Source organism: Erpetoichthys calabaricus, chromosome 10 (assembly GCF_900747795.2).
Source record: "Erpetoichthys calabaricus chromosome 10, fErpCal1.3, whole genome shotgun sequence".
Lineage (NCBI taxonomy): Eukaryota > Metazoa > Chordata > Cladistia > Polypteriformes > Polypteridae > Erpetoichthys > Erpetoichthys calabaricus.
The window spans coordinates 144,119,284-144,138,008 of NC_041403.2; the positions used below are offsets into that span (position 1 = coordinate 144,119,284).

The window sequence follows — 18,725 nt, forward strand, 5'->3', positions numbered from 1 at the left end:
CAGTAAGTGTAAACTTATCTACCGATTTCATATTGCTTAGCAGTTGTCCCTGTTATTAATAGAGTAAAGGGTGGGTTGTAAACAATACAGGGAGGGTTTAAAAACGTCCAAATACACGTTAAATAATTAAATAAATATGGTGTCCCTACTTCGCGGAAATTCAGTTATCGCGGTCGGCCTTGGAACCTATCTCCCGCGATAAGTGAGGGATTACTGTATAAGAAAGTTCTTTTAGTAATTTTTATATTAAAGTAAAACAAAAAAAAACATTCTCAAGGATAGCAAGAAAACTGGTGATAAGCACTGGCTTTCAGTCTAGGTAGTGTTCTATACTAAGATATGCTGTACAAAAGGGAGGTTAACTAACAAAAAGGGCAAACTGTGTTTTTTCTGCAGCTCACTCTTGAGAAGCCGCAAGAAGCATCTCGGGATGACATCAATGAAAAAGCGTACATAAACAACTAGCCTTAACAGGAGGTTATGGGTAAGAGAAATCAATATTAAGCATAGCTAAATTTTACATATCAAAATATTTTTTTAAAGCACAGTATGCAATGGTGTGATGGACTAACCACCATGAGAGCATTTTTAAATAAAAAGTAAGATTTTAGCTTTTTCTATTATAAGACATTTCATATAGTGTGAGATGTTGATTTCTTTTCCCATCACTCCTTGTTCACAAGTAATTTGAATATCTTAAGTGTGAAATAGAATGTTATTGTTTGAACGACTACATAGCTGATAGGTGGTTTAGCTTAATTTTCTATAATTTGATGCTCTAATAAAACATTCTGGACACTTGTTAAATTCTAAAGCCATAAGTAGAAATGTGTCAATTTAATTCGTACTATATTAGCTTAATAAAAAATAGCTGGGATATGAATATAGAAACTGTTTAGCTTTAAAATTAAAAGTTGAGAGGTAATAATAGATGTATTTTACAATAATTGTAACTTTTCAAAATAACCTGTTAGCCTTAAATGAAGTGAAATGAGAATTTATTTTCCAAATAATGTAAATCCCAAGACTGTACATAATTGAAAAGTATTCTGTAATTAGACGAATTTGGGAAAGGGGATGTAGAACTTAACTGTTTTAGTGTATTAATATCTCATTACCAGAAATAATTATGAATTTACCAGTCCAGACTGTGGATTTCATCTTTAACTTCTGCTTGCTATGCTGACTGAAAAATGTTTTCTGCAGGACACTGGTATTATATTACATTCATTATGAAAAGGGGATCGAGAATGCCTGTCTAGGCTCCAGTTCAAGACTGGAATAAGAAAGGAAAGTAAATACTTTAAAATTGTCTACAGTAACCTTCACAGAGCACGACTCTTTAACTAATACCCTCCATACCACTCTATTTTCTCTTTTCTTTGGTTTGGTTTGCCACTCCTGGACATATTTCTGTTCTCTATAGGAGAACTACAACATTTGGCTCTTGCCAAGTTGTAATAATTAACGGGACTGGATTCAGAAGTTTTCACTGACCGATACCCTCTTGCTCCACATTCCCTCTAAGGGGGGGAAAGGTTGACATATTTAGTTTCCAAAGTTATTTTCATAACAGCAAAGTATGTTATGTGCCAATAGTTTGACTATTTTGAGACAATTAAATGTTTTTCCTTTGGTATGTAGATATATTAAGATTGGCTTTACATTGTGGCGATTTACTTGTGATGATGAATATACTTTTAATTGAGTAGAGTCCACAACAATGGCCCAACTAGACACAACTATAGAGGAATTTTTTGTATTGAGGTATCTATTTTGGAACATAATGGATACAATGAATGAAATCTTATGTATTGTACTTGCCACCTAAAGAATTTATTTTTGGCTATTAAAAACAAATTGACCAAAAGATGAGCAGAGACTAGATAAAATAACCATCTGTTTTACCAATAGTGTTATTTTTAATAAGGGGTACCCCCAACAATATATGCCTAATATCTCACGTGACACTCAATTTTTGGGATCCATTAAGTCACTTTTAAAAATTACAGACGGAAGTATTGCAATACTGACTAATATGGAACAAAACATTTAAGTCTTTGCACCAGCAGGTAAAAGCGGTTTATCCTAGGACAATGTTTATGGCAGCACTTGAATTTGAACCTGGAGACTGAGCTGTGTCAAAGGTCTGCAGACAAACAAATCATCCGACTCCAAGGGGAAACAAGCCATAACAGAGAGGGGATCAAGCCATGGACCAGGCCAATGACCAACTGACTACGGACAACGTACTCAAATTCTAGTCCAAGGGATCATGGGTTCCTGCTGCTAACTACTCAACTGTGTAGGTGACCACTGATGCTGAACAATCATCATGGGGCCAGAATCACTGAGGATAGCCTGCATGGCATCCAGACCAGAGCATCATTCATTAGATCAAGACTTCCAGATATTGATACCCTTTGCTTTGGGATATTGGACCTCAAGACCTGATTCACATTTTTACTATGCAGGGTTCTATGTTCTTTGCAGGAGCCCTTTTTAACTGTCCTTGATATGCCTTACAATTTGTCCACTCATTTGCAATTGTATGGCAGTTGTTGACCAAGTACTTGAATTCTTCCTGCCCTAGGAGTCGGAACCATAACCTAATCTCAATTTTTCTGCAGCAACATCTTTCGAGGAAAATTCAGGATTTGAACTACGGAGTTACAGAAGGTATAGGAGGGAAAGTTAATTATCTACAAGCACAGCAAGGCTAATTAACTCTTTCATAAGCAACATGTATTTATTGAATATTTGTAACTATTGTTTTATTAATGGAATTACTGCACAATTACTATAAATTTAAATCATTTTGGGTTTAACCTGTATAGCAATTGGGACAATATAATTGAACAAGCTTAGAAAATGTGATTAGGATAACTTGGTTGGCACTTAGAGTAAAAGCAATTTGTAAGAGTAAATAATTTTGGATAGCCCTTTTTAGTAAGTCTATTGATTCTTGGTGGAAAAAAAATACTTTTAATGTTTGCATGTAATTTGGACTGTTAATTGGGATTTAACACATGATTATTAGCACTTGCAGCATAACCAGTTAATAGTCAGTACAATTTTAAGCTTTCTTGGTTATTGACTTTAATAACAGGATTGATAATATAGAGTTAACATAATGGGACAGGTGAATATATAGTTTAAACTAGAAGACTTGAAGCAAGCAAAATGTACCATTTGTTTGACTATTGTTTTAGTAAATGATACAAAAGAATGTAACAAATGTGTTAGTAATTTTGCATTAGGATTAGATACAACATTTAGACGCAAATTGTATGACATTGGGTTTTAAGGTTTAAACATGCTATATTAAATACAGGTATAGTACAAACCTTTAAAGATTGTAGAACACGGTATAAAGGAAATGAAGTTTGTGGGACAGTGCTAACAGTGGTTTTTAAGAACTGGGGTAGTTAAGGCCATATAGACAGAAACAGTTGGTGGCAATACAGGACAAATAATTAATATTATGGCTACTTATGCCCAAGTAATATAGAAGATAGCTAAACAAAGTAATAATTTGGCACAACAGAGATGGAGTGTCTTGTGCATGGAATGGTGAATGTGGAGTATATGAAAGTGGAAAGCCCAAATACAAACCAAGGATGTGAGCTGGTGGCAGAAGAGTTTAACATCAATAAGAAACTTGGGTACAACCCTTGCAATTTTAATGTGACCCTGACATGAGCCAGTGGCTTACATTAATGAGAAGAGTGCTGATATCTTCTGAAGGGAGGACTGACACCTGCTTTCAGCAAGATAGCTGTCATCATGCAGCAAAGGTGATCACCTAATTTAAGACCACAGCTGGATGTAATTAGGGGCAACTTTGTGGATGTGAGCATGGCTGTTTGTATAAGGATTATATCTCTGGTTATTGAATTATTATTATTATTATTATTATTTATTATTATTGTTGTACACATCATTGGCAAAATAAACTAGGGACTTTAAAACTTCCAAAGTAAATACTTGTATTGTCTATGTCACCACCAACAATAATATTAAATGACCTGACTATTGATGAAAAATATAGAACTAGGTACACTTCTGTGAACTAAGACAGCTAATGTTTGTTGAATTAGAAGGAAATTCAATAGTTGTTGACAATGTTTTAATCTACATGGAAGTTATTAGATTATGGGACACAAATCTGAGATTTATAGGGGAAAGCATGTAATGCCAGTATACTCTGGAAAAAAAAGAACTTTGATACATGCTATTATTTGACTTAATTTTCTATGTTCACCATTATTGATTTTATTAGCTATTATTGATTTATGTGATTTATCTTTAAATATTAGTGATTTGCAATGATTTCTGTCATTCCCCAAATGCAACTAGCCAGGAATCTTTTACTTCCTTTTAGCCTCTAAGGGGGACATATTTAGTATACAGTGGAACCTCAGTTCACGACCATAATTCGTTTCAAACCTCTGGTCATAAACCGAATTGGTCGTGAACCGAAGCAATTTCCCCCATAGGATTGTATGTAAATACAATTAATCCATTCCAGACCGTACGAACTGTATGTAAATATATTTTTTAAAATATTTTTATGCACAAATATAGTTAATTGCACCATAGAATGCACAGTGTAATAGTAAACTAATGTAAAAACATTGAATAACACTGACAAACACCCAGGCTTCCTGCTCAGCTGCACGTACAGGCTTACTCTCAGCAGCACGCACGCACGCTCTCTCTCTCTCTCTCATCAGCACACGAGCCTGCCTGCTCTCTCTCTCTCTCACATTGCAGCAGTTCACGTCTGACCGATAACAATGCAATACGTGCGGAAATCATCAGCGCGCACAAACCAAAAGGGACACTGGCTTGTTCGTATACCAAGTGTGTAGTCGTGAACCGAGGCAAAAGTTTGGCAAACTTTTTGGTCGAAAACCGAGTTGTACGTGTACCGAGGCGTTCGTGAACCGAGGTTTCACTGTATATGTGTTTTATACAGATTAGGAATAGGGTTACAATAAGAAATTATTCCTTACAGTTTTAGTGGGACTTTATGAAGTCCCAAAGGGGGGGAATGTGGAAGAATAATTTTAGGATAACATAGCATTTATGTTTAAGAAATAACATAAAAGGGTTAATAAATGTCAAAAAACAGATAAAGGTCAAGTGAACAACAAAATGTACACTTAAATAAAAGAACTGGTTTAGGAAAAATGCTCAGATGGTCAAGTAAATAAAGACTGTGCCATAAGAAAGGTTGATGTAATACACAAAATGTACTGAAGGATGACTAAGAAATCCCAAGATGTCCTATAAATGAGAATGGATAGTTGCTATATGCACAGAAATTTCAAGGGTGGTGGCACAAGTCAAAGGTATAAGAAGAACCAGAATTAGGGGTGGGCAGTATGACCATAATTCTTTATCATGATATTTTTCTAAATTATCCCAGTTTCACGTTATTCAACAGTATTTTTTTCCAATGCATGAGTGGATGTTATCCAGTAATTGCAGTGGAAAATGTGGTTAAGAATAACCTATTCCACTGTCAAGAGCATTGTATATTGTACAAAAAAAACATTTTTAATGTGCACACAAGTATTAATACAGGTTTGCATGGCCCCATAAAGTGATAGTTTTCAAGGGGGTGGCACTAATGAAGAGAAGGAATCACATTGCATGACAGATGCAGTCAAAATATAGAACCTTTTTATTGAACAAATTTTGCAAACAACTTAAACTATAATTTTGACAACATATTTTCAACCATCCAAAGAGAAGTGCTTGTCAAAAGTTGTATTGCACTGAACATGTCTTAGAAAAAGGAAAAAAAGAGTAAATATTTTTTCTAAACCAACTACACTTTCTGTTAATGTTAACAATCTCTGTCCACTGACACATTAAAGTGACTTTTTAAACAACTTTATCATTATTAAACTGCATAATATTTAAACTAATAAATCATAACAATAAAATAAATAATAGTATTATTACTGATAGTTGCACTATTACTTCAAGGCTTCAAGCCCAGGTGCATTACACAGTATTCACCAAATTAAAATAAAATAAAACAAGTGCAACTTGGTGATGACATCTTTACCAACTGAACCATCATTTAGGCAAACTGTATTAATATGGACCTTGCGTCAAGCTAAGCTATATGCATAAATAATAAAACTGCAACTTGCATTGATAATGCTATTTGTGGTATAGCCCTACGGAATCGTATTAGGGCCACGGTGAAGAAAAAAAAATACAGACACAGGGAAGAAAAAAACAAACTATATGTCGAGAATAAAGTCAACATTTCCACTTTATTCTCGCCGTTTATGTAGAGATTGAAGTAGACATTTCCACTTTAATTATGAAGTGAATTATGAGAATAAAGTAGAATGTCGTAAACTAAACTTCTTCCTAAAATCAATGTTTAATTTACTAGATTTTGTCAAACCCCGTCATAAGTTAATGCAGCACATTAAATGTTTTGTGTTAAGTGTTCCCCGACCCAGTTGTTAATCACTACACTTCTTAAACTGACTTCCTCCGCACTAAGAGGAGACAGCGATCACCGCACAGAATCCATTCACTTCATGATATTCCTGCTCTCTGAAAATTTAGAATGCTAAGATAAATACTTCTTGATATCATTTTCATGATGAAATGCATTAAAGCAGGTGTTAAACATGCACGGTAGTGTGGCGGTAGTGCTGCTCCCTCGCAGTAAGGGGTCAACAGGTGTATGTTCAGTATAAAGAACTTTATGGCAGGTGTGACGAGGCTCCAAAAAACTGGATGTATGAATGGGTATCGCACAGGTTTAACTTAAATATTGTGTAAATGTTGGGTTTGTGATCTGGTGGTCGGAGACACGAACATATAATTCAATGCATGTTCTTCTGAGCTGGCTTTCTTTATTGCACGCGTGCTGTCTCTATCTGACGTACCAAAACCCCAGTTCCTATCCTTCCTTTTTCTTTCTCCACATAACCAATCACCACACGATAAACGTCTTTGTGAAATTAAAACTAGTTATAAACTTAGCCCACGGAGTGTTCAGAACTTTAAAAATATCTTCGTTATACATGTTTAATTATGCCATCCATTCAGGGTTGCGCCCATCCCTGAATGAGTCGCCAGCACATCGCAGGGTAAATACAAGCAAAACATACACTAGCAGGGTCAATATAGCATAACAAAACCCCACATCCTACATGACTCTGAAAGGAAACTGAAGCACGCCGAGTAAACCCACCAGAAAAACATGCAAATGCAAGGCAGGGTACACCCGAGACACCCTTGCTGTGAGGCAGCAGTGCAACCTCCACGCCACTGTGCCCCCACATGATTAATACATGCTTTAATGCTTTTCACCATTAAAATTATATCAAGTATTTATCTGAGCATTCTAAATGTTCAGAGGGCAGGAATATCAGGAAGTGAATGTATTCTGTGCGGCGATCGCTGCCGACGACTCCTCTTAGTGCAGAGGAAGTCAGTTTAAGAAGCTCGGGGAACACTTAATACAAAGCATTTAATGTGCTATATAACTTATGACGGGGTTTGAGAAAATCTAGTAAATTGAATATTCATTTTACGATGAAGTTTAGTTTATGATGTTCTACTTTAATGACAAATTACGAGAATAATGTCAACATGTCGACTTTAATCTTGACATAAAAGGCGAGAATAAAGTAGAAATGTCGAGAATAAAGTCAACATGTCGTCACACTTTTACACAGTACCCAGGTACATTACACTGTACAGTAATCCCTCCTCCATCGCGGGGGTTGCGTTCCAGAGCCACCCGCGAAATAAGAAAATCCACGAAGTAGAAACCATATGTTTATATGGTTATTTTTATATTGTCATGCTTGGGTCACAGATTTGCGCAGAAACACAGGAGGTTGTAGAGAGACAGGAACGTTATTCAAACACTGCAAACAAACATTTGTCTCTTTTTCAAAAGTTTAAACTGTGCTCCATGACAAGACAGAGATGACAGTTCTGTCTCACAATTAAAAGAATGCAAACATATCTTCCTCTTCAAAGGAGTGCGCGTCAGGAGCACAGACTGTCACATAGATAGAAAAAACAATCTCTAGCAAACAAATCAATAGGGCTGTTTGGCTTTTAAGTATGCGAAGCACCGCGGCACAAAGCTGTTGAAGACGGCAGCTCACACCCCCTCCGTCAGGAGCAGGGAGAGAGAGAGAGAGAGAGAGAGAGAGAGAGAGAGAGAGAGAGAGAGAGAGAGAGAGAGAGAGAGAGATGGAGAGAGAGAGAGAGAGAGATGGAGAGAGAGAGAGAGAGAGAGAGAGAGAGAGAGAGAGAGAGAGAGAGAGAGAGTTTGTTTTTCAGTCAAAAATCAATACGTGCCCTTCGAGCTTTTAAGTATGCAAAGCACCGTGCAGCATGTCGTTTCAGGAAGCAGCTGCACAAAAGATAGCAACGTGAAGACAATCTTTCAGCATTTTTAGACGAGCGTCCGTATCGTCTAGGTGTGCGAACAGCCCCCCTGCTCAATCCCCATACGTCAGGATCAGAGAAAGTCAGCGCAAGAGAGAGAGAAGAGTAAGCAATCTAGCTTCTCAGCCATCTGCCAATAGCGTCCCTTGTATGAAATCAACTGGGCAAACCAACTGAGGAAGCATGTACCAGAAATTAAAAGACCCACTGTCCGCAGAAATCCGCGAACCAGCAAAAAATCTGCGATATATATTTAAATATGCTTACATATAAAATTCGCGATGGAGTGAAGCCGCGAAAGGCGAAGCGCGATATAGCGAGGGATCACTGTATTGAAAACAAATAAAACAAGTACAACTTGGCTTGCAGTATTATCTAGTAGTATAGAAACAGTATTTACATATTTGAACATAATGGTCCACATCCGACCTTTTAAAACCAAAGTATCTCCAGGCAACGGACGTGACTCCTTTTTTTCGGCAAAAGTTCTTCTGTGTCATCATGTTCAACTTTACCGTCAGCTACAGCTTCAGTTTCGGAATGTTCTCTGTCCGTTTTCACTGCGCAATAACTACACTACCACTACCTATTTAGCAGTGTAGCAGTGAAAAAGAGCCCCTGAGCAAAAAATCTGTGTTTAGCAGTGTAGCAGTGAAAAAGGTCCCCACTTGAACAGTTTCCCACTGCGCCACGTTCCGAACGTCGTTTAGGCAATTTAAACCGGTGTTGCGGTATAAGAAAAATCCATATCGTAATAACAATAAAAAACGGTTTTCGGTATGAACCGGTATACCGCCCAGCACTAACCAGAATATAATAGACTTTTATTTTATATAAATCCTTTGGGTGTAAACCAGTGAACCAACCAGAGTAAAATGTATGCATTGATTGACACTATGTAAATTCAACAGTTTATAAAATTAACTTCTATTCTTTGTTTCTCTAACTATTCTGACCATGCTGTAACAGACTGTTTTGAAGAATGCTAGCTCCAAGGCATTTTGCTGAGGAGTAATTAAAAGATACATACAATGAACAGCTTTTCTCCTGCCTGATAACTGAATTGTCCTGTTAGAGGATGTCTCCTTAATAAGATGTTAAATTTCGACCACATTCCACACTCAGATACAGTGGGTTAAAATACTCTGAGTCAGGTGCACTGAGAGTAACAATGTTAAAGCAGCTATAATATTTGGAATAGTCTGGCAATTCCGTGGACCATTATATTGTTACAGGTTGATTATAATCAGATGCCTTAAATTTAAAAATGATATGAGGTTATTTTCAGTGTATTTGATAAAGCCACGTCAGGGATATGAATCTAAAAAATAAAGGCAAACCAAACAGGAACAGTAGCACTGCTTTGACGCTGTGTGCCGCCAGTTTGCAAAACCAAGCCGAAAACTTGCGTATGCAATGGTTTAAGCTGGCATGAGAATGTGCAAATCTTTATGCCATGCTTAGTTTTTATACATCACAATGTGAGCATGAAAATAAGCGTACGGAACATTTTTGTGCTTACGCACCGTTTATACATAAGGCCCCTAGTGCTTTCTTCTCCTTACCAAACGCTAACCACCTGATCAATTGCATAAAGATGATGTCATGATTATGTCATGCAATCTGTGCATAAAATATTTAATAAAAATCTATTTTTTTGCTTTACAGAAAGAAGTTTTTAATTTTCACTTCAGTATATTTAAGTTCTACCTCAAATAAACTAACAAATGTGAAGTGCACAAGCAAGTAATGTAGAAATATTAACCAAGTTCAGACAATTATATCCCAATTAAATACTTATTTCCATCCTACTAATCAAACATATTTGTTTGCAAGAGTAAGTATTCTGCCTGAAAACTAAAATTGCAAAGCACCTGTGCCTATGAAGTTAATGCAAAAAATAAAAAAAATCAAAACCCAACAGATCCCACTCCCAAAAAATAAATAAAAAAAATCTTACAAGACCTGTATAACTTAAATTAAGCAAGTACATAAGCTGTAAGATGGGCACTGGGTCAAACCCAGTTGGGAGCCTTCAATGCCGATGAAACATTTAGCCCCTTAAGTGTGTTGTAAAGAGCACATGCCAGCAGCAAAAGATGATGACATAAGAACAAAGCAAAGTGATGTGCAGATGTATGCCAGAGGAGAGTACAACCTTCAGACTCCAACTTCTGCCTCAGGATTATGAGCAGCAGATACAGGTCTCAAAACACAGAAGTGAGCATGCCTAACACTGCCAAGTCACATATTAAGGTCTGTTGGGTTCCAAGATGACAGAATAAGGAAATGAAAAACAAAAATCACAGATTATTCATTCAACACAATCATATTCATATGAAGACTGCACCAATATCCTACAAGTGCATTTCCCCTTCACACTAGCACATAATGAACGGAAAGATTTTTGATCTAATAATCCACCTTAATAAAAGTAATAAAAGTAAGTGTCTGTTTGGTTGCTATGTCTAAGTCATTCTAATAGACGGCAGACCACAAACATTAACACTGCTTTCACGAATCCCATAACAAATGGCACATAACAGACATATACTGTACATCACAGGTGCACTGTACATATTAACTCTAAGGTTTTTGTGGATTACTTAAATTTCAACCAGTCATAGACAGGTAATGCAGCTAGTGACTTAAAATTGTTAAATGGATCTATTTTCTGTTTGCTAGTTCTGTCGTCTCCAATCCAAGTCCTGTGGATTCTGTGTGCCAGCAGGTTTTTGTTACAACCAGATTCATAATCAGTGAAAATAATTGATAATACTTAATCTCATTTAATTTGCTGGTCTTTTTGTCTTCTCTTAATCTTAATTTACAAAAGCACAACTATATGAATTTTACATTTATAAGACAATTAGAAAAACTTATTTTTGCTATAGCTTTAAATGCTTAACTCTTTTTACATGTTTCCTATTATTTTTACCCCTTTGCTATATAGTTTGCTCCCTTCATTGAATCCTAATAATGACAATCAAAAACAAGCAGAGCAGACACCCAGGCAAACAACATAGAATCATGAAAGGATGCAACTACTTCAGCGTCAGATCAACTAATTGGTTAATAATGTAAGCAAATAACCATAACACTTGAAAAAGCGGAATGAAAATCTGGATAAAAATAATGTTAAAAATTACTCTCATATAACTGCCTATTACATTTTAATAAAAATTGACCAAACTTAAGTTTTGTAATTTGTACGCTGACTCCAAAACACAGAAACTGTGAAATAACAGCTCACTTAATTAGGCTAGGAGTCCAATTAAAAACAGAAGTTGATTAGAACAAAAACCTGTGGCCACACTTGGCTCTCCAGGACTAAGTTTGATAACCTCCGAGTTAAATAAAAATAAAAAATATTTACTTTAATTTGATTAAATATCTGGGATTGGCTCCAGCAGACCACGGACTCTGTGTTAGTATATAGCGGGTTGGATAATGGATGGATGGATGGATCATAAAAATAATGCATAGACTAGTTACACAGGCTCTTTCAAATCGCTTAGCCACAACTATAAAGTTTACCACATATGATGCATATTTCAATACACAATTATACTTCCAGTGGAATCAGAAAATATTCATACCTGTTCACTTTCTGCACACTATGCTGTGCTGTAGATTTAAATTTCCAATTTATACCCATCAATCTAGACTCAATAAGTCTTAAGTAGAAAAGAGTTAAAATGTTTCCGGAAAGGTTTAAAACATACTCAAAATCAAAAACTGGAATTTCTCATCTGTGTTTAAGTAACGTAAGAAACAATCCACAATATTCGCAATATTCGCCCATTTATTAAACCAACTTGAAATTTGTCACTGGAAGCTGATGCATTATAAAAAACTCAAGAATCATCCCTGCTGCTCTATCACAGACCAGACTCACTGAAATATCTATACTCACTCAAGCCTTTCAAATTTAAAGGTGTCATTCATTCAGACATACTGAGAAAGAACTCGCACACATCTGGAGAGAATGTGCAAACTCTGGATGCACAGAGACCACACTACCATTCAAACTCAATTACCCTGAGTTATAAAGTGCTGACCACTGTGCCCCTTAGAACCACGGCAGTGACTTGATTATTCATATTTGTGCTCACAACAAGAATACAACAAAAATGTAAATAAAAAAATTAAGCAAAAACATACTGTAAAGAGTGAAACAATACACTATAAAGCAATGTGAAACATATTGCAAAATGAATGATATTTGACGCCAGCAATATGTGAAAGGGAAACAAAAATGTAGTTCTCATTTAACAAGGTTAAAAACAAAACTATGGATTTTTCTTAATTATTCATCAGAATTACTTCACCATTTACAAACATGAATCGCACTGCACACACACACACACACACACACACACACACACAATATAAATACAGACATACAAGTGGGTGTCAATTTAATAATGAGTTCTGCTCCTGCAGAACAGTTGGAACAACCCTAATTCCAAAAACATTGGGATTTCAACTCTCATAAACCCATATTTTATTCATAATAGAACATAAAAAATATAAATGTTAAAACTGGGAAAATACCATTTTAAGAAAAGAATAAGGTCACTTGGAATTTGATGTCAGCAACAAGTTTCAAAAAGGGCCATGTTTACCACTGCTTAGCATCCCCTCTCCTTCCAACAATACTTCGTAAACATCTGGGAACTGAGGTGACCAGTTGCTGGACCTTTGGGAGAGGACTGTTGTCCCATTCTTGTCTGATATAAGATTCTAGCTGCTCAATGGTCCTGGGTCACCTTTGTCATATTTCTAGTTTCATGATGCGCCAAATTTTTTCAGTTGGTGAAAGGTCTGGACTCCAGGTGGGCCAGTTCAGCACCCAGACTCTCCCCTACTATGAAGACATGATGTTGTAATAGATGCAGTATGCGGTTTAGCACTGCCTTGCTGAAATATGCAAGGCCTTCCGTGAAAAAGACTTTGTCTGGATGGGAGCATATGTTGCCCTAAAACCTGTACATACTTTATAGCACTGATAATACCTTTTCCAGCTGTCAATTCCAAAGGCACTAATGCACCCCCATACCATCAGAGATGCAGGCTTTTAAACTGAGCACTAATAACAAGCTGGATGGTCCCTTGCCTCTTTAGTTCGAAACATGCAGCATCCATGTTTTCCAAAAAGAATTTAAAATTTTGATTTATATGACCACAGAACAGTTTTTACCTCAGTTCATTTGAAATGATCTTTGGCCCAGAGAAGACAGTGGCATTTCTGGATCATGTTCGCATTTGGCTTCTTCTTTGCATGACAGATGTTTAACTTGCATTTGCGGATGGCACAGCAAACTGTGTTCGCAGACAATGATTTCTCAAAGTATTTCTGCAGTGATTTCCATGATAGAATCATTCCTGCTTTTAATGCCGTGCTGCCTGAGGGCCCAAAGATCATGGGCATCCAATATTGATTTTCGGTGCAGATTCTCAGAATCTTTTGATGATATTATGCACTGTAGATGATGAGATATTCAATGTTTTCACAATTTTACATTAAGGAATATTGTCTACAAATTGTGGAGCAATTTCAGAATAGTTTTTTGCAGACTGGTGAACTTCTGCCTATTTTTACTTCTGAGAGACTCTGCAACTCCAAGATGTTCTTTTTATACCCAACCATGTTACTGACCTGTTGCCAATTAACCTAATTAGTTGGAAAATGTTCCTCCTACTGTTTCTTTTTAGTACCATTTACTCGTCCAGCTTTTTGTTGCCCAAATTCTAACTTTTTTTGATACATGTTGCTGCCATCAAATGCAAACTGAGCTAATATTTTTCATTAAATAGTAAAATGTCTCAGTTTCAACATATGAAATATTTTCTCTGTTCTATTGTGAATAAAATATGGGTTTATGAGATTTGCAGAGAAAAGCCACGCAAAATGACACCTTTTATTGGCTAACTAAAAAGATTACAATATGCAAGCTTTCGAGGCAACTCAGGCCCCTTCTTCAGGCACATCTTGCCTGAAGAAGGGGCCTGAGTTGCCTCGAAAGCTTGCATATTGTAATCTTTTTAGTTAGCCAATAAAAGGTGTCATTTTGCTTGGCTTTTCTCTACATTCATAATGGCTAACACGGTACAACACCCTAGTACTGAGATTTGCAAATAATTGCATTCTGTTCTTATTTACATTTTACACAGCATCCCAACTTTTTTGGAATTGGGGTTGTACTTAAAAATGTTGTCTTAATGGAAAAATTAACAAAAAATGTATAATCCTTTATCACTTAATTAAATGTATTAAAATGTAAGAAAACAAAAATTAAACAACAACTGATGCAATGAGGTGGGGAACACATGTTTTACATCTGCTTTTGTGTATGCATATTTTAACCTAGTAGTAAAATGCAACAGTCTTGGTGCAGTTTCAATTGATCTATTATGAACTGTTCAGATAGCTGGACACCAAGCCTACAGAGCATTAACGCATTACTTTTGTAGATTTGGTAGTTGCATGCAGTGGTAGACTAAGCTACAGAAGAATCATTCTTGAGTGATTATCCATACATGTATTTTTTACAGCTAAATTTTCTTTTCTTTTATAATCTTCAATCACATTTAAACAGTAATGAGTGCTACGTGCTGGGTATACTGCAAGTATGAGGCTGTGCACTTTTAGGTGTCACACTGTGTGTTTGACAGATGCATGTCTGACAGATACAACCTCTGATGTGATCTTCTTTCACACAATGCAGTAGAACCTTTTATTTTAGTTTGCTATGTACATGCACTCATGGGCATAATTTTTGTGTATCAAAAATAACGCTGTTTTATTTTCATTGCAATTACGTATGCACTCCCACTTCCCATGCTCCCCTTCTAAATCTTTCATGGGGCTGACCCTGCAGTGAAGAAGTATTACTTTAAATCATCACAAAACATACAGTACACTGACTGCATCGAACTCCAGCATTAACTGACAATTGTGAGACAAAAGCACAAAATTATTTAAAATAGAGAGCATTACTAATGGCTACTACATGCTGATTCACATCCAAACTAGTCTGCTTCATTCATAAATTTTAACTAGTTTCGAACTTATTACAAATCAAATGAAATTCACTTGAAAAGAAAAACTGCTAGATATTGTGTGTGTGTTCCTACCCGAAAATGGACTGTAAGAATCAACTAGCTACTAGTGCTCAGTCTGTGTTCATTTAACCTATTAAATACTCATACTGTTCCATCCAAACCTTCAGGTTTTCTATCCAAGAGGGAGTAACTATCCCAGTAGCCTTAAACATAAAATAGGAAACAAGAGGTGTTATCATTCTACTAAAGGGTGCACAAATGAAAATAATTACTCAAACCAAGCTAATTCAGAGTCACAAATCACCCTAACATGAAAATCCTTGAGGTTTTATGTATTACTTTTGATGTGGTGACCAGCTGGCACCACTGGGAGGGTAAAACATCCCACTGAAGAGTCTATCACCCTCTTCTTCATATACTGCCATACAGAGGTGAGCACATGGAGAAAACATGGCATTATACCTTTCTTAAGTGGGTTCCCTGCAAGACCGTATAGTGGCTATTGCCATCCTGGTGGTCCACTGGCACGCTGAGGCCTTCTGTAAGGTTGAGACACAATCACACAATAAACCGAAATATATGGATGAAGATATTATTCAGAAATGGGAACTCAGCTGCATTCTGTGGGAATTTTATTTAAATTTTGAAGGACAGAAATTTTATCAAAGCTTACAGTAAAAGGATGAAGAGTAAATGGAAAAAAATGCATATTAAATACCGAATTGATAATTTGATCAAGTCACGTCAAAAACAAAAATACAGGTATAATGCAACCACCGTAAAAATCATATGACAACTTGAAACGAAAACTATTCAGCCCATTCAGCAGTGATGAAAGTAACGTGTTCACGAGGAGACAATCTTTTTAAGTGTTTATGATTTAAATTAATGTGTGTGTATATATATATATATATATATATATATATATATATATATATGACACCGGCATAGAAAAAACGCATCCATAGTGAGGCAAACAGTTGACTAGTGACAAAGCAAGAACAATGCATGGCAACTTCTGCTCAGGTCTGGACACCTGTCACTGAAACAATGTGCTCTGGACATCCAAAAAATGTAAACTGTGGAGAAGTTAAAAAGGGTATTTAAAATGTATGTTATCTTTACTGTACTGTATGTGCTAAGAAATGCAATTACAATAATAAGATCACGCGATTTATATCACTACTTCTTTTCTTACAGTAATCCTACTTGGATGTTTCCCGCATCCTTTCCCATCCGCAGGCGTGCCGGACCCCACACGTGTGAATTTCTCCAAGAACTTCACCCAAGGCCCCTTTAATTGTCATGATTGCTGCTGTGATTGTCGTGACAGTCTGCTAGCCGCTGCAGGGGGCTCCCCGCCCCCTCTTGGTTCTCGGCTAGTCGAACCCCGCACGTGTAAGACACCCCCTCGAACTTCACAGCCGGGCAGCTGCCTCTTATACCCACAACCACCGTTACAAGCTGCACCCACACACCCCTCTTCTCCATCCTTACAGTATCCGTATTCCCAAGGACACGGACATACTCACAAGCGCACAAAAACGCCATGACAGTTTGTAAGAGATGAAAAGCCCGAGCCGTGTGAACGAAATCGTATGAAGGGAAGCCGGGGAAAGTCTGTGCAATTCGCCGAGCGCTGTTTAGGGCTTTAGAGGAAGCGAGTTCATTCACGGGATGCGGCGAGTTCGGGAGCAGGGGACACACGCGCCACTCCGACAAGAAAGGCCAGGGGATGCACGCAATAAAAATTAAAAGTTAAGATAAGTACTTACCTAAAATGGCTACTGCAGCAGCCAAAATACAAACAGCTATTATTTGGTGAAGTTTAGCCCAGGCAGCCTGCGAGAGCAGCCTAGCTTGCACATAGCCCCGCCTTTCGCCGCTGTCTATTGGTCGAGTAACGTTATAGAGCGAATTAGAGTCTCGCCTATTGGCTTGGAATATTGTCACGCACAGGGCGACTGTGCTCACGTTGGATGAGAGCGCTCTTCATTGTGCGTGTATTTGCATGGATGTGAGCTGCGCAGGGATTGGCTGCTAGTGGCGGTAGGCATCGCTCGAAGCGACTGCCGATTCGCAGTTAATACCGCTGGTCTCACCGTTCTCTTGGGGTGGGGTGCGAGGGGATCAAAGAGCGAGCGACAGGTCACCTGTCCATTACCCCACTGTCCGACGTGCATGCGTTCGGATGCCCGTCAGCCTGTTTGGGGAAGCTGTTACCCTTTCCATCGTGTCCGCCAATCATAATCGATTTTACTTGTTCATTAAAAACAAGGCTTCAGTAAAATGCTACTAACGCTTGCATTCCACGTCTTGCTCAAGTTTCGTTTCCCGGATGTGAAATTTCCTTTATTCAACAGTGTCTTACAATAGAATGTGTGTGTGTGTGTGTGTGGAATTGTCTGTCATCTCATCCTTTTTGAATGTGCTTGTGCATGTCAGTCTTCTAGCATGTTAGCCTGTATGTCTGTCTGACAGTCTTCATTCTTAAAAACTGCCTTGTCTGTGTGCGTGTGGTTTTGTTTTGTTGTTATTTTGTTCGTGAGGTGTGTATATACTGTTTTTATTTATTTTGTCCTATTAATAACCAGGTAATCCAGTTCAGAATCCAGTTCAGGACGGAGAGCATCCTGAAAGCAAGGCAGGAACCTACCTTGGGCGAACATTTTGCCACATCAAATTCAGTTGGCCAAACTTTTAAATTTAGCAATTAAATTAATTTTGTTTATACACATAAAAATAAACAGGATGAGATTCTGCTTAGAAGAATCAAAATGATCTGCTATATAATAAAACACTACTTTGTGTGTGTGTTTGTGTCTGGACCCTCCAAGCTATCTAATTGATCTGTTTAGCTTTGGTTTGATTGGTTGGTTTGGGTTTGGTGGATCAGTGGTTGTTAATGATGATGCAATAAATTAGTAGTGCAAAGTTCAGATCCTGATTGTGACAAATATGTTATTATTATTTTTACAAAAAAAAAAAAGTTAAAATGGAGCATTTCAACAACAACAAAGCAAATAACTTCACAGAGCAATGTTGGGTCATTAAATACTAACAAGTCGACTTCAGAGATGGGAAGTGTTTACAACAATACAAATAATGTTTTCATGGCGGTTGATGTGGGCCCATCCACAATTGATGGTACTCAATAAGCAGACAGGAGGTGAGCATGATACTTCAAAATGGCAAAATCTTAGAAGCTG

The 18,725-nt window shown here is 37.1% G+C and overlaps 1 protein-coding gene across 2 annotated transcripts in view; it reads right to left on the reverse strand.

Moving 5' to 3' along the window:
* chd6 (chromodomain helicase DNA binding protein 6) overlaps positions 1-17,405 on the reverse strand; it is a 254,759-nt gene extending 237,354 nt beyond the window's left edge. For both annotated transcript variants that reach the window (XM_028812022.2, XM_028812021.2), the window contains exon 1: positions 17,292-17,405. The gene's annotated coding sequence lies outside the window, so the exon portion shown is untranslated. The remainder of the gene's footprint in view (positions 1-17,291) is intronic.
* Between the last annotated feature and the right edge of the window lie 1,320 nt (positions 17,406-18,725).